Consider the following 10,127-nt stretch of genomic DNA (forward strand, 5'->3'; position numbering starts at 1 on the left):
CAGACAGAGGGGGCGGGACTTAAGTAATTACAGTTCGTCCCTATTGGTGGTTTTAGTCCATGTACAAAATGTGTACTCCCTAGCATGCTGTGAACTTGAGTTATGGCTGTTTAAAGGCCAGCCAATGGGAAGACAGAGGGGGCGGGGCTTCAGCAATTCATGCTCGTCCCTATTGGTGGTCTAAGTCCACATACCAAATTTGGACTTGGTGGCATGCTGCAAACTGGAGTTATAGCTGTTTAAAATCCCATGCTCATCCCGTGCTTGGGGGTCCCTGGACCCCTCTTTGATAACTTCAGCAATTCATGCTCGTCCCTATTGGTGGTCTAAGTCCACATACCATATGTGGACTTGGTGGCATGCTGCAAACTGGAGTTATAGCTGTTTGAAATCCCGTGCTCATCCCGTGCTTCCACGGACGGACGGACATAACTTACGCTGGGGGTCCCTGGACTCCTCTTTGATAACTTCAGCAATTCATGCTCGTCCCGAATGGTGGTCTAAGTCCATATGCCATATTTGGACTTGGTGGCATGCTGCAAACTTGAGTTATAGCTGTTTGAAATCCCGTGCTCATCCCGTGCTTCCACGGACGGACAAACATAACATACGCTGGGGGTCCCTGGACCCCTCTTTGCTAACTTCAGCAATTCATGCTCGTCCCTATTGGTGGTCTAAGTCCACATTCCATATTTGGACTTGGTGGCATGCTGCAAACTGGAGTTATAGCTGTTTAAAATCCCGTGCTCATCCCGTGCTTGGGGGTCCCTGGACCCCTCTTTGATAACTTCAACAATTCATGCTCGTCCCTATTGGTGGTCTAAGTCCACATACCATATTTTTACTTGGTGGCATGCTGCAAACTGGAGTTATAGCTGTGTAAAATCCCGTGCTCATCATCCCGTGCTGATACGGACGGACATACGGACAAAGTCAAGCTTAGAGCGGTTGGCACCGCTAAAAATCGGCGGAACCATCTTGATCACTTGACTATAGAGATAATGTGTACTGATTTGCATGATGTTTGGACAAAATTTGTAGGAGTAATATAAAAAAGAAAAATCGGCCTGCTGGTGGCGCTATAATAGGGCAATGTTAAAAGGGTAGCGTTTGTTCTTCAACATAGTGCGAATGTGCGAGCAAAGTTCCACCGCAATCGGACGCTGTGTTCATGATTTGTGGCATTTTGTTCAAAACGGGCCACTCCTGCAAACTTTAGATGTCAATGTTAGCCAATCAAGATGGAATATGAAAAATCAAACAGATCCATCTTGATCACATGACTATAGAGATACTGTGTACTGATTTGCGTGATGTTTGGATTAAATATGTAGGAGTCATTTTAAAAAATGGGTTTTGCACAAATCGGCCTCCTGGTGGCGCTATAACAGGGCCATGTAAAAAAAATTGGGGCAGAGGTTCTGAATTGGCATCCAGGGAGTGTGTGTGCACAGTTTCGCAGCGACCGGGCCAACGGTGCCTGAGATTAGCTGCTCACAGACAGATGGACACACGAACACACGGACGGATGGGGGGTAAAACATACTCTCTCGCCAGGCCGAAAGACAAAAACTCCTGGGAACTTGTTTCCCTTGTGGCCCTATGTATGCAATTCATCAACAGAGTATAGAATATTAACACCTTCAACAACTACAAATGTTACAAATACAAATATATAGTATTATACAGTATACTGTATATAATGTTTGACCCCCCATTTCAAGGGGATTTAATCTCTCTCTCCACTACCTCAAAACTGTACTTAAGTACAGTACTTGAGTAAATGTACCTAGTTACTTTCCACCACTGCTGAATTGTCACAATTCACATAACAGCAGCAACTTTCTGAGATAACACATTTTATCTCTGCCTTCTGTTTTCAGGTTTATTTATATCTCATGTCTGGCCGATGAAACTGCCCAGTGTCTCTGGGGGTCAATAAAAGTGTTTCTTTGACTCATCTTGAATGCAGATAGCATTGTGTTTCAACCACTGATGCGGTTATTGATCAAGGAATCAATCAAGGTCACTTGGTGCAGTTAAGAGGTCTGACCGAAACCAGACACTTTTGAAAATGTTAAAGTGAGCTATTAGAGTGGAACACATTCACTCCTGAAATATCGAACGGACATTGGCAGTGTCCTGTATCAATATTCTGGATTAGAACTTTCAGTTGTGATTACAAGATTCATTCAATGTTTGACCTTCCAGCGTGTCTCCTATCGAACTAGCAGTTATTAGAAAACAACAAAGTCCATTCAGTCTTCGGATAGGAACTCCATTTGGCCATTAAATACATTTAAAAAAACATCACGTGGATGCACCTGGGACGTATCATCATTGTTGTAGCCTCGATCTCCAGGCTTTTATTGTTTAGTATATCGGTATATCGGTGTACCCGATATAGGAAGTGTTTCATTTCCCCAACCAACCAGAGTGCAGTGGGCGTCGCTCGTAATGTTGTGTTGACGGGGCAGATAGGTGAACCAATGGGATCATACGGATTCTCTCGCCGGAGATGTTAAACACGCCCCTTTAGGCGCTGCTGCAGCCTATCATTGTTGTAGCCTGGGGTGTTTTGGGTCTCGCAACATACACCCTCGCCCAGGTGACCCAGCCGGGGTTGATCAAGCCCCGACTTACGTCCCAGTAACTACCCACGTTCAGTCCTCTTAGGGCAAGACAGGGCCACTCAGTCCGCTTCTCCTGAACTACTCTGCTAGGAACGGGGGAGGCTCTGGCACGTGGAGGGACTAGGCTCTGTGGGTGGCCTCCCGGCCGGGCCCCTCCTCCGTCTCACCAGGTCCAGGACCTGAGCGTTGCACCAGACTCCCCCGCTCCAAACATTTCACTCCGGCGTGATGGTTTCTTGGGCCTGTAGTAACTACAGGCTCCACTTGCGGCTTGCCTGAAAGGCCCTCCTTAAAGGCCTCACAGTGGGTTTGTTAGACTTCCTCCTCACGGAAGACCCAGGTTGGGGCGTCAACCCATATTGCTCCCGGGTGCCGTCTACATTCCGGCTAAATGTTAAATTGCTCTAAATTCTGATAGTATTCATTGCTATAGATTGTTTGTTCAGTAACAGGAGTGTCCATGTCTCTCCAGCTCTTTCATTAAACAGAAAATGCGTTTTCAGGTCGGGATACCAACCTTATCCAATCAGGATAGAGAACTCAGTCAGGATACTTATTAAACAAGTGACATTGTAAGTGATGACCCAAAGAAATGAGCAGACAAAAATTGGGACTGGAACACTAAAAATGAAGCTGATAAATGGGTACTCTCTCCTGGTTGGCTGAAATGTTGTTTACACCTGAAAATGTATTCTGTTTACTACTGTTACCGAGCAAACATCCATTCAGTGCCATCAGCATCTTCCTCAGAGAATTGTAACGGAGCCAGTGTTAGAAAGTTGTTTCCAAACATAGACACACGTGGCCGAGGGCAGAAGGTCCTGGCTTGTAGATGGGATATGAAAGCACCTAATGGGAGATTGTGTAATACTCATATTAATAATGCAGTGCTTTAGGGGCTGTGGGCCACATAGGGGTTTAATGAGACAAAGTAGACCCACAGTGTATCCATGTAAACAGAGTCATTTATACAGTCTATTTAAATTGTATATGATTACACAGCATTATCAAGCCAGCCAGTAATCTGGAAAAATACATAATTAAGTGAATTCCCCCTCATGAATTCTAAACATGATGTAAAGTATCATTATGAGAAGACAGGGATAATAGTTATTGAATCAGTGCCGTGATGTTTGCTGCCAGGAGCAGGTAGAAAAAAGTACTCACTTGTTTTACTTAAGTAAAAGTATCAATACTGCAATGTAGAAACTCTCCGTTACAAGTAAAAGTCAGAAATTAAAAATGTACTTGAGTAAAAGTACAAAAGTAATGGTATCAGAATGAACTTAAAGAACCAATAGTAGAAAGTACTCATTATGCAGAATGTCCCATTTCACACGTTTTCAAATGTACAACATCTACAGAAATATTTGAAAATAGCCGATCTACAAGCACACAATGTGTCGCGATGCGACACATTGTGTGCTTGTAGATCGGCTATTTTCAAATGGTCGAAATGTATATAGGGCTGAAGTGGTTAATTTATGTTTTGTAATAATAATCAAAATCTACAATGTAACTAGTAACAAAAGTGTTGGAGTGTTTCCAATTTTCAATGCTTTTACTTCTACTCCACTACATCTCAGAGGCAAATATTGTACCTTTTACTCCACTAATATTATTTGAAAACTTTAGTTACTAGTTACTTTGCAGATTTTGGTTATTATTACAAAACATACATTAACCACTTCACCTCACTTCACCCCCAAGCCCCAATCTGTTTGCAGGTTGTGTGGCCCTCGGCTTGGTACCCTAGACATAATTTAGCCCTTGGGAAAAACTAATTGGGGCACCCTGACATAGGCTATTGAAAATAGCCGATCTACAAGCTCACAACGCGTCGCTTTGTGACAAGTGGTGAGCTTGTAGATCTGCTATCTGCTAAAGCATTTTTTGGAAACTTGTGAAATGTGACATTCTGCATAACAAGTACTTTAACTTTTGGTACTTTAAGTACACTTTGATGCCAATACTTTTGTACTTTTACTCAAGTCACTTTTGAATACCGAACTTGTACTTGTAGCAGACTATTTATACAATAGGGTATAAAACATGTGAGTACTGGTTACAGGTTGTCATTTTGAAGCCTCCAGGCATGTCACTGTGCCAGCCTTGTACCTTCCCTTTGAGACACATTACTATTCCTTATACTCTTCCCACTTTATTTTCTGTCCCTCCAGCTATCTCTCTCACTTTGTGGTGGGCTCACTAATGAGACCAACATTATGCCCCTGCCGTCATTTAGAGAGGTGTTATTCATATTTGAGGAGAAACTGAGTTATGAGCGCTCCGTGATAACCGCTGTGACTCTTAAGAGGGGTTATTCTGTCTAGTCTGGAAAAAGACCTCTGCAGTGAATGTATGGTGCTGCGTGCGCACGCACGCACGCACGCACGCACGCACGCACGCACGCACGCGCACGCACGCACGCACGCACGCACGCACACACACACGCACAAAATGTACTTGGAGTACCACAAGTAAAAGTACTAAAATGTTTGAAAATAGCAGAACTACAAGCTCACAACGCGTCGCCTCGCGACGCTGTGTGAACTTGTAGATCTGCTATTTTTTATAGCCTACGTATAAAATAGGGCTAAAGTGGTTAATGTACGTTTCATAATATAATAATTTATATCTGAAAAGTAACTAGTAACTAAAGTTTTCTAATAATTGTAGTGGAGTAAAGGTACAACATTTGCCTCTGAGATGTAGTGGAGTAGAAGTAAAAGTATTGGAAATTGGAAATACTCAAGTAAAGTACAAGTACCTCAAAAGTTTACTTAAGTACAGTACCTGAGTAAATGTACTTAGTTACTTTCCACCACCCACACGGAAAGAAAATATATGAACCTATATTGCCACATATATGTTCAACATATATGCCAAATATATGAAATTGGCCCCCTACATATATGTCTCTCAACATATATGCACATATATATCCATATATGCACATATATGTGCATATATATGAATGCTGCATATATGCCCATATATGTACATATATATGCACATATATGTGCATATATATGAATGCTGCATATATGTACATATATATGCACATATATGTGCATATATATGAATGCTGCATATATGCCCATATATGTAGGGGGCCAATTTCATATATGCATTATATATTATATATGCTAAATATAGGTAATATATGTTTATTTACACATATATGTTAAATATAGGTCATATATGTTTATTTACACATATGCAGTATGTTAAGGATATGTATACCTACATAAATACAAATATGCATACCTACATTAATTAAATAAAACACAATATCTAGAAGTTATTAAATATTTATTAAAAATCTCAATTAAACATAATCACAACAGAAAATAATTGGTTGATCTTAGACAGGAATAATAATTTCAATTATCTGCCTTTCGGCGATGCCTGAGCAACTTGCTGTTGATGGCTTGACCCAGCTGGCCTTTAGTTGCGTGCGGTCACTTCTTCATTGTTACCTCTGCAAAGACCAAAAGGACATGAGACAACAGTGGAAAAATGCCTCGAGTCTATCTTCTAAAGACTCCAAGTATATAAGTTTTGCTACACCACCTGATTTAGTGTACATGAGTTTCCTTGTGAGTTTATCGGCTGATAGCCCAAAGCCTTTATTCAAACAGTATCTATTTTATTAGTTTATTAGTTTTTTTTCATAAACATGCAATTATTTTGAATTGTCTGAAAAGTGAGTGCATTTATGAGTCCAAGACACCTTCTATATTTACAATTATTGGTTAGAATTGTGTAATAATAATAATAATAATAATAGAATTATGTAAGTTTGTCTTGTCGAATGATCTCATGGTATGTTTGACATCTAAAAAACTAAATAAATGATAAAACTCTACTAAAATATGACCTAAGACGGCAAAGCAATATGCAAAATACGATAGGGGTATCGCAACTGGCTCACCTTTACAGGTACTCGCCCCTGCGCCATCTGTGAGCCAGTGGCATCGCTCTCTCCATCTCTCCTTCCCTCAAGGCACTTTTCTGGCTGAGCAGCTTTGTCGTTTTGGTACCAATGGGTTGATCCCAACGAAACATCTGAAATCAAAAATCACATATGGAAAAGGTGCACTCATAGCTGCTCTACAAGAGAGCACATTTTACGAGTTACATATGATGGTTCTACTTCAAGCAGAAAGTTACCTTTGAATGAATTCAGGCGTGCTCCTGTGCACCAGAGTGAAGTTGTAATAACTGGAAAAGCTGCCAGTCCAGCCAGGAAGTTGATCTGTGGAGCCACACCGACCGGACCCTCAATGCTCAGCATCCATTTTGTAGCTGTGAGAACTTCACCTTAACATAATTAGACATATATGGTTTGCATGTTAACAGTGTTCGTCTGTTGCTTTCCACATAACAATAGATTGTTAAACTAAAACATGACCCCCATATAGTCTCCGTATTTGCAATGCTTTAAAACAGATTAGAAAAAACAGTTTACACTACCTAAGACAATTAGACGAGTCGGGAAGCTTCATTATCCTTTCAACAACTGCTGCTGTCACCATGCAACACCTAAAGGACAGAAAAACAAATAAAAAATGTAGTCATTGACCCCAGATCAACAGTTGAGGGTAACAGCTTCAACTTGGGCATAACACAAGTTTACAGGTGTAAAAGGGTGGCATAATGTTTTGTACAGGCTACCCATTAATTTTATTTGCATACATAGTATTAAGAATTATAAAGGAGGAACATGTCAAACAACAAAAAAGAAAAGTATCAAACGAAAGTAAAAGGTATCCAAAAAATATAATAAAAAAATAAAAAAACATCCTCAGACTCTATTGAAAGACGTCACGTAGCAGCAGATGTTTTTTTCACCTGAAAATCGTCTTCGCACTTCTTCTTGTCGTGTCCAGTCTTTGCACTGGTTTTAAGTGCTCACTAGCTGCCAGCCAGGTGTTTCTTTCAGCATCTGTGATAGTAGAAATAGACATAGATATTATTTGTGCGTCAGTAATTTAAAATGTAATGTTAACTCATCAGATTGCTCATAATTCATTCAGTTCTTCTGATGAATTTGGCAAAGTGTTTCGCAGAACTGATTAATGATTAATGTTGTACAAATCAGTGGTTCTCAAACATGTTCATGTCAAGGACCCCCTAATTATTAGCCTATGTACTTGGCTATAGGACTCAAGATTTGAATTACAAAAGTGTTTCAGAAATATTCCACACAGTTTGTTTACAGTGTTTTTTAGTTTTTTAATATCTGATCTACAAGCTCACAACGCATCACCATGCGCTGCACTGTGAGCTTGTAGATCTGCTATTTTCAAATAGGCAATTTATAGGGTTTAAGTGGTTAAACTGATTTTGATGCTATATAACCTCATTTACCTGGGGACCACCTGGAAACCCCCCAATGACCCCTGGGGGTCCCTGGAGCCCACTTTGAGATCCACTGATAAACATTACCTGCTTTTGTTAGCTAGCTGTGTGCAAAACAAAACTAAGTATTTTTTGTAGTTTGCACTGTAGGTTTCAAACAAAATTCATAGATATGATAATAATAATTAATTACAGTCAAAATAAATGAGTCCAACATTAGCTTGTGTTGTGGACTGATTTATACCTGATAAACACTGACATGTACCACATGGAAATTAATATGCTAATGCCATGTCTAAGACTGTGTTACACGCCCCAAAAACCTTATCTACAAGCTCACAATGTGTCGCTGTGAGCTTGTAGATCAGTGATTTTTGGGCGTGCAACAGTGTCTTACGACGAAACATAATTTAAGCTAGAACTGAGCGAATCACTGTATCATGAGTCATGAGGAAACTTCAACCTGTTTTTTGCTATTTCTCCATTTACGGCCCTACATCTACATATACGTTCATATTTCAAATATAAAGTGCTTACCTCATGGCCACGGATGTTACAATTCACTTCGGGTGGGTGTAAGTATCCGTATATTCCAGATTGTTCATAAAAAAGCATTTTAATCCGATCGGTGGCCATTGTGTCATAGACTTACGATGTATCAGAGTGCAGTACACCTCCCAACCGATAGGGTCACGTAGTTGAACGCATAAGGAAATACGGAGAAAATGGCCACCGATCAACTTAAAATGCTTTTTATTGAACAATACAGACAATACGGGTATTTCTGAGTGCCCGAGTAGACTTGTAACATCCATGGCCATAGAGTAAGCACTTTATATTTAAAATCTGAACGTTTATGTAGATGTACAGGTTCTAAATGGAGAACGTGCAAAAAACAGGATTAAGTTCAGCCATGACGCTCGTGACGGACGAGCGTCGTGTGATACATGGCTAATAAAAACTGCACGTTTACGATACTAACAAGTTGGATAACATTTTAATTCCATAAACTAATTAAACTTACCTGTTATCTAGTAGAGTAGAAGCATGGAATCAAGCTGTTTGTAAATAAATGTTCGCTCAGCCGAGACGGGGCCGACAGACGTTAGTTTCACTTTCTCCGCCTCTGTTCAAATTCTAATAAGCTCCGCCCTTAGCTGCGTGACGTAATGTCGCACTGTAGGTGTCACAGTGGTTCTCAACCTGTGGGTCGGGACCCCTAGGGGGATCCCCACATGATTGGAGAGTGGGGGGGGGGGGTCCCCAGATGACAGTGAAGTGACAATTTAAGTAACCATTTTAATACCTAAAAAAATAATACAAATAAAATAATTAATGCATCAAAAGTAATCAACAAACTATACTAAAAAACTGGTCAAATGTTGGCCAAATTGCTAAATAATATAAGAAAGAGGCAAAATAGCCCATCAAGGCGTTGTGAGCTTGTTGATCGGCTATTTTCAAAATATTGATCTGTGGAACTGAGTCAATTAAAACTAAATGCCTCAACTCCTACATTACAAGTACATATTAGGGTTGGGGTCCCCAGTTCAAATATGATTATTTTGGGGGGTTGTGGCCTGAAAAGGTTGAGAACCACTGCTGTAAGTAACAGGATAGGTGGGCACTGCATGGGATATCTGCACACCTCAATGTAAAATTGGCTATTTTGTCCAAAATGTAAAATAAAGTATACACGATTAGAACATTCTTAAACATTCGACAATTAAGGTCTAATATTTCTATAATTGCTACAAATTGCTACAAAACCTGTATAGCAGTCATTTTGGGGTATAAACAAGAAGTTGAAGGATAAAACTACTAATGATGATAATAACTGATAATGATGATGATGTTCACATCATGTAAAACATTTTAAATTGTTGTGCCTCTAGAAGGCAGTGGAAAACAGAAAGGTCTTTAGTTGTGTTTTAAAATAAGAGTGGCAGCATGCAGACCTAATTAAACAATATTGTCTTTATATTATATCTTCCACAATCCACAAATCAAAATCTACATTGGATGGAAATACGTACAATAATGAATTCATTTTCTTATATAACTTTGGACTGATATGCACATATTACCTTGCAAATAAAAAAGGGAGCTATGAGCTATATATATAGG

General features: G+C 39.9%; 1 long non-coding RNA gene across 1 annotated transcript; it reads right to left on the minus strand.

Moving 5' to 3' along the window:
• Nucleotides 1-5,970: 5,970 nt before the first annotated feature.
• On the minus strand, nucleotides 5,971-9,124 carry LOC311064590. The gene is made up of 6 exons (XR_014602722.1): nucleotides 9,025-9,124; nucleotides 7,491-7,584; nucleotides 7,113-7,181; nucleotides 6,810-6,959; nucleotides 6,571-6,704; nucleotides 5,971-6,117 (listed from the first exon to the last, which is right to left on the minus strand). It is a non-coding gene; the product is annotated as an uncharacterized lncRNA (long non-coding RNA).
• Between the last annotated feature and the right edge of the window lie 1,003 nt (nucleotides 9,125-10,127).

The sequence above is a fragment of the Gymnoscopelus microlampas genome (genome assembly GCF_963454915.1).
Source record: "Gymnoscopelus microlampas genome assembly, chromosome: 17".
Taxonomy (NCBI): domain Eukaryota; kingdom Metazoa; phylum Chordata; class Actinopteri; order Myctophiformes; family Myctophidae; genus Gymnoscopelus; species Gymnoscopelus microlampas.